The sequence below is a fragment of the Aulostomus chinensis genome, chromosome 21, assembly GCF_037954235.1.
Source record: "Aulostomus chinensis isolate RoL2024-O1b breed Wild chromosome 21, RoL_Achi_v1.0, whole genome shotgun sequence".
NCBI lineage: Eukaryota > Metazoa > Chordata > Actinopteri > Syngnathiformes > Aulostomidae > Aulostomus > Aulostomus chinensis.
The window spans coordinates 21979789-21985882 of record NC_141340.1 but is presented as its reverse complement, the minus strand read 5'-3'; the positions used below and the strand labels follow the sequence as shown (position 1 = coordinate 21985882).

At 43.1% G+C, this 6094-nt stretch overlaps 1 long non-coding RNA gene across 2 annotated transcripts; it reads right to left on the bottom strand.

Moving 5' to 3' along the window:
- Positions 1–239: 239 nt before the first annotated feature.
- On the bottom strand, positions 240–5744 carry LOC147242050 (uncharacterized). 2 transcript variants are annotated; one of them, XR_015110880.1, is made up of 4 exons: positions 5591–5744; positions 5378–5521; positions 2693–2843; positions 240–589 (listed from the first exon to the last, which is right to left on the bottom strand). It is a non-coding gene; the product is annotated as an uncharacterized LOC147242050 (long non-coding RNA). The 2 variants fall into 2 exon arrangements; XR_015110879.1 differs by lacking the exon at positions 240–589 and adding an exon at positions 1444–2513.
- Between the last annotated feature and the right edge of the window lie 350 nt (positions 5745–6094).

The window sequence follows — 6094 nt, the reverse complement described above, 5'->3', positions numbered from 1 at the left end:
GAAAACAGCTTTGTTTAAACCCTACTGTTCACCACTTTGCACTGCCCACTTGTGGTTCTGCGACACTAAAGCTCAATTTAACAAAGTACATGTAGCATACAATGATGCTTTTAGGCTCCTATTGAGGTTCCCTCGATGGAAAAGTGCCAGTCTCGTTTGTGCAGAATAATGTGTAAGTCACTTAAGACTTTAAGAAATTTTCTCAATAAATTCATAATGAGACTCATGGACTCCCAAATTGAAATTTTAAGTGATTTTATGAGGCCTGATCTGTTACTCTACTACAAGTTAGGGTACTTGAGTACTTGCTTTTATGAAGTACATTTTCTCTTTAACACCAGTGTATTGATTCCACAATGCATGCGTGACTCTTGCATCTCTCTGAATCACCTCAGCCTGCTGTCTCGGCCTGAGCTGTGAGTCTGAGAAGACTCAGATGAGTTTTGTTCACAGTAAATACTGGAAACATGAATAATTTTTCATTTTTGGAATCTGCCTTGAGATGTGGCTGCTGTAGTTGATCATCTGCTGTCATCACCTGCTGTGATCCGTCAGGCTCCTGGTGTCACACATGGATGAATAGAGTTTCCTAGGCAAGCAAAGTTTTCCCAAATTAGAGTGAAATATTGTTAAGTGTATTTGATATTAATGATTCTGACCACGCAAATTAATGCAAAAGCCATGACTGTTGTTTTGCATTTGTAATTTGAGCAGTCTTGAGTTTCTCTCTGCACCCCCGACTGTGACTTCCAGCGGGGCGCCGCTCGGAAAAACACTGAAAACTGAGCAGGTGAGAACAATCTCATCTAACTGGGAAAAAAGCATCAGATGAAGGCGGTAAAAGCAAACATCATTGATGTAAAAAACACACACACACACACACACACAATGTCCTCTTTTCCTTTTTTTTGGGGGGGGGCTGTATTTAGAGAGGACAAAGATCTAATCAAAGTATTAGAGAGATTGGGGGGGGTACCAGTGGCCTCACAATCAATTATGTAAATACTCTCCCTATGGAGCTCCCCAAAATTGGAACTTAAATAAATCAAATATTTTGCTGTGTGTTACTTAGTCATGACTGTTGAAACTGAGGCTCTGCTTCATGATTGAATCACTTTCACTGCTGTTGAGTGTTGAAGCGCTTGTTTGCTTTCATGTAGAGATGATTGACAGGCAGAGGGTCTGACAGATTACAGTCTTCAGTCACTGTCGTGACATTCTGTGGACCAGATTGTTCAGCCCGTTCAAACAACCGAAGATTCCAGTGATGAATGTTAGATTTCAACTCTTTCAGCTAAACTGCTGTTTACATGTGAACACCAACTGTCTTTTCTCCATTAAAGTAACATAAAATCAGCTCAGTCCCTTGAGGATTACTGTTTTTTACTGGGATGAAATTAGCAGTATTTGCTACAGCCAGTAAACAGCAATTGTCTCCATGAGTTATGCTTGAGGAAGATGTGAAATCTTTCATGTTACGTGATTGTGTCCTCAGAAGTCACCAATGGGGCCATTGAAGGGTCAGCTTTCAATGTTCTCCACATTTATTTAATAATTGATTTCTACAAACAATTTTGTCTGCAATCTTTCTAGCCACATTGTCTTCAGACTGCTGTATGAATCGAAACAGCTATGCGCCACCCCGTTAACACATTATGGATGTGAATTCCCTTTAGAGCTTAACCCTGATAGATTAGTTGAGATGACATTGACAACACATCAATGTCCTACTCAAAGCCAGAGCAATCTTTGCTTTACTTAAAATTCGTCAGCAGTCTCACGAATCCCACCTGACTTCCTCCTCACAAGTGTGAGTCAGCCCGCACAACTGACGTTTTTCACATAAATGATGTTTATTTTACAAGAAATAATAATATGTAATGAAGATTCAGGCATGCGGACAGCTCTAGAACACTGAGCAGCAGCTTGGACATAAGGTTGAAGTGTAATCTCGATGCTTATTGTCACATAGATCTGATGATTTCAAGCAGCTGCTTCTGATGGGGCTGAGTGCGTCTTCAGGCTGATTGCACCTCACAGGAGATTACAGTGTACTGGGAGATCATAAGGTTAGCAGCAGCAATGCTTTGAAGGCTCTTTGTCAGAAACATCAGTGGAATGATGTGCATCCCCAAGATCCAAACTGATTTCCATAAATTTCAAGTCTGGTCTGAGATTAAAGTTGTGTTGAGGCACAGATGCAGGGACAGGAATGCTCCCGCCAAAATCCCAGCAGCGCTGTTCCAAACAGCGAACAGGCTTTAAATCATCTGTAATAATGCTTGGAGTTTAAACTTAGTAATGTTCATGTGAACTAGGAATCCAACGAGTGCAACGTCAAAAACATTTGGAACAACTTGGGATGCTGGGAAAGTTCAGTCAGGTCAACTCATGGCTGGAATGATTTCCAGCACACACCCCTGAAGACTCAAGCTCTCACCGGTGTGTACGACAGAGCACCTGCTGATTCCTGAGACCCAGAAGGATATTCCAGTTATCTGCTCGACAGGCATCTGAGATCAGAAAAGTATTCTACTTTTAATGCTGTCAGTACCCAGCAAACCACAATGAGATAAACTAGCCTGTATCACAGAGCAATAAGCAGCAGCAAGCAAGCGTTAGCCGTCATGGGAGCGGCATTAGCATATTAAGTGCTCATTGATTGAATGGAAGTACAGATTGATCTCATTACCTGCAATGATTTGGCTGCGCAGGCTTTGAGGAATTGCAGCTGCTGGAGAGATGAATGTGAGTCAGGTCAGTGTAGCTGGAACTGCAGTTCCCAGGGTCCTGTGCAGGACCACGTCAGTGATCTGGTCTTGCATGGTTTGTGCAGCAGCTGACTGGAGGAGGCAAAAAAGAGGACAAAAGATGACAATCCAGATCTGCAGTAAGAGCAGCCATGAATTCACAGAAGGCCACTTGAGCAGCTTAGCTGTTAATTAGAAAGTTGAAGTCCTTTATATTCAATAAAGGAAACTAGGTTCAGAGAACCAGAGTGAATTGGCTCTTCTGCTGGTGTCATCCCGTTGAGTTGGATATTTTAATATCTATTTTTAGCGAGTGATTGTTCTTGGTGTGGACGGCCATTCAGGATCTCTCTGTGTCTGGACTGTTCTGACCACACAACTGTTCCAGGACCAGTCAATAACCAACATGTTTGTTTCAAGGGATTTTTAAGAGTGTGATTGCAACCTGTATAATGAAAACCAAAAATGTTTAATAATTTTATATGAGAGAAAAAAAATCCTACAACTGCTATGACTACTACTTTTCCCATTTAAACACTATGTCCATTATTGAAACTTCATGTTTAGAATCTTGCCTTAGAGCGTCCCTGTAACCATAGTAACTGACTTTCACTCCTGCTTCTGTACACCTGTTGCAGAGGACAGGCTGCGTAGTGTTCTGCTGCATTATCAGAGAACGGCTTTGTTTCACAGCACGAGAAAACTGATGGTTGGTATGTTGGCAGTCCTGCTTCACTCACAGCAAGAACACATCACTGTAAATTCAGCATCACTCTTGTCAACTAATGTTTTCTTGATGGTAAAATTGGAAGTGGTAATACAATCAATAACCAGGCAGCTTCAGAACACTTTTGGCACCACGTGGACTTTCCAGTCATCCTCCAGCTGCACCACTTCTGTTCCAGGCCTCTCATTGACAGGAAGCCAACAAGTACAACGCTGTCAATATTAAACTTGTTGCAGATGACGTATGCACAGTGAGCTCTACATTCTATTTTCCAGGATTGCATCATCCAAGCAGCCGGTCATTTGTTGTTTTGGCAAAGTTTAATGATGAAAATAAGGCATTTTGTTAAACTACAACAGAGAACACAAAAATACAAACATACAAGTCAACTTACATGCACTGTATAATATCCAGTACATCTATAAAGATAAAATAACTGACATGAATCCATGTAAGCTGGTACTTGGAGTATGTTGTCACACTGGTAAATCAACGGTACTGCTGCAGCTGTCACTCACTGCTATACTTCATGGTCACCCAACAACTACAATGAAAGTCTGCCATCATTCATATCACCTGACACCAACGTGTCAATCACCACACTGGATGCAGCCTTTCTGGAATGCATCACAGCTCCATTTCCTGTGGGAAGACGAAATAAGCACTCATTTCCACGCAGCCAGGCAGCTGTAAACATCAGGCCACCAGTGATTCAGAAAGCTGACAGGTAGCCATCATCAAATTGGTGCACTAATATCACAAAACAGTAGCATAAACATGGTGTGGCGGTGGGGGTGTATGATAATTACATCTGTGCCAGAGTATGGCGGTTGGGGAGAATGGTTGCAACAACACCACCTGGAGACAACTATGTCCCAGGAAATTATAGGTCAGGGTCATGCAGATTCAAACAAAAGCCCACAGGAAAAAAGACATGTAAATGAACAGTTCTTTATTAAGTCACATATTTAGAATAGAATCTAAAATTAATGCCAGCCAGGAGGGCACAAGAATAAGAGCAAAAAAAAAGGGGGAAACAGGGCTGGAGCTCACCCGATGGCAGAGGGACAAACAAAACCGGGGGGGGGGGATGCTCCAAACGATATCACCCGTGGCACTGCACTCACACTGCTAAAGGAAAACGTGAAAAGAAGAACCACCACCAAGGAAAAAACTGCCACCAATCCCTCCAGCACCTGTCCAAAAATAAACACATTCGTACCAACTCACAATACCAAACAATATAATTAAGAGAATGAAAGAAAGCAAATAGTCAAGGTTGTAGAAATAAGTTTACACAAACAGTGAATAAACTGATTATCCAATATAACACAGCAAATGATGAATACTCTGAATAATGCAACACAATCACCAAAAATAATAAGTAACAACAAGAAAACAAAAAAAGAACTACAGAAGAATGTAAAATAATAACATATGAGAAAATAACGACCAAACAACTGGCCGTTCAAACAGTGGAGAGACCCCCGGATTAAAAGCAGCCACAGTGGCAGGCTGCGCGCTGCGCTGTATCGCGTGTGCCCACGATATGTGGCGTGGACGCTGCGGGAGCAGCGCAGGCACAAACGAGCCAGCAAACATACAAACAAACAAAATAAACCAAAAACAAACACCAAAACCAGCAGCGTTCCGCCTGATCCACGGTGGCGGCACTTTTCCATGGACAAAAGAAAAGTTATTAAAATCAAGGAATAAATAAACCTATTTCACAAAAGTATAGAGAATAAACCTTTACGCACAGCTTTATGGGTCCGCAGTGCGAGTCGGGGGTTCCAGCGGCCTCGAGCCCCCTCAAAACCCTAGCTGTTCTAACAAACAAACCGGATCAGCATGGAGGAGAGAGGAATGCGGCCACAGCGAGGCACATGCCAGAACTCACCGGGAGGAGAGGAGCAATCACCCCAGAAGCGCCAGACAGCGTACAAAGCCGCCCCGTCAGCCTGCTTTACTGAGTGGCGAAACTCGCAGGACCAGCAGCCGCGCACAGACTTTGAGGAGTGCGCTCCAACGCGACCCAAGCCGCCTGTGATCCAACATGTGGGAGTGTCACACCACAAATAAAACAAGACTCTCAAAGTCAGCAGCACCTTACCTTAGGGAAAATCCAAGGCCAAACTAGCCACACCGGGGCGAGCACCGCCACCCAAGACGCAGTGGGGGGCGGAAGGAGGAAGAGGAAGACGACAGATTGGCGGCCCCTATATATAGCCGCCAGGCAATTACGATGTTGCGGTCGTTGGCACAGTGCCATGTAGTGGAAGGGAGGGGGACGACCTGCCACAATGGGAATTGAACTGTTAATTATGTGTATAATAATATGCAACTAATTTCGATTAACTGCAGCGGACAAATGACTGAGACCGCTGCATTGAGATGCTTCCTTTCTGAGCTCAGGATTACAACTTCCTGTAGTTGTGCACGTGCACTTATATCTCACTTCCGCTTTAATACTGCCATCTGCAGTCACCACTAGGTGTTACTAAAGTACAGAACAAGAAATCAAATCAGTTCACCACATGAAGGCTAAATATCTATTCATCTATTTCCCATTGAATTTTCTCTGCAAAGCAATTACATATCTTGTCACCTTATTGTT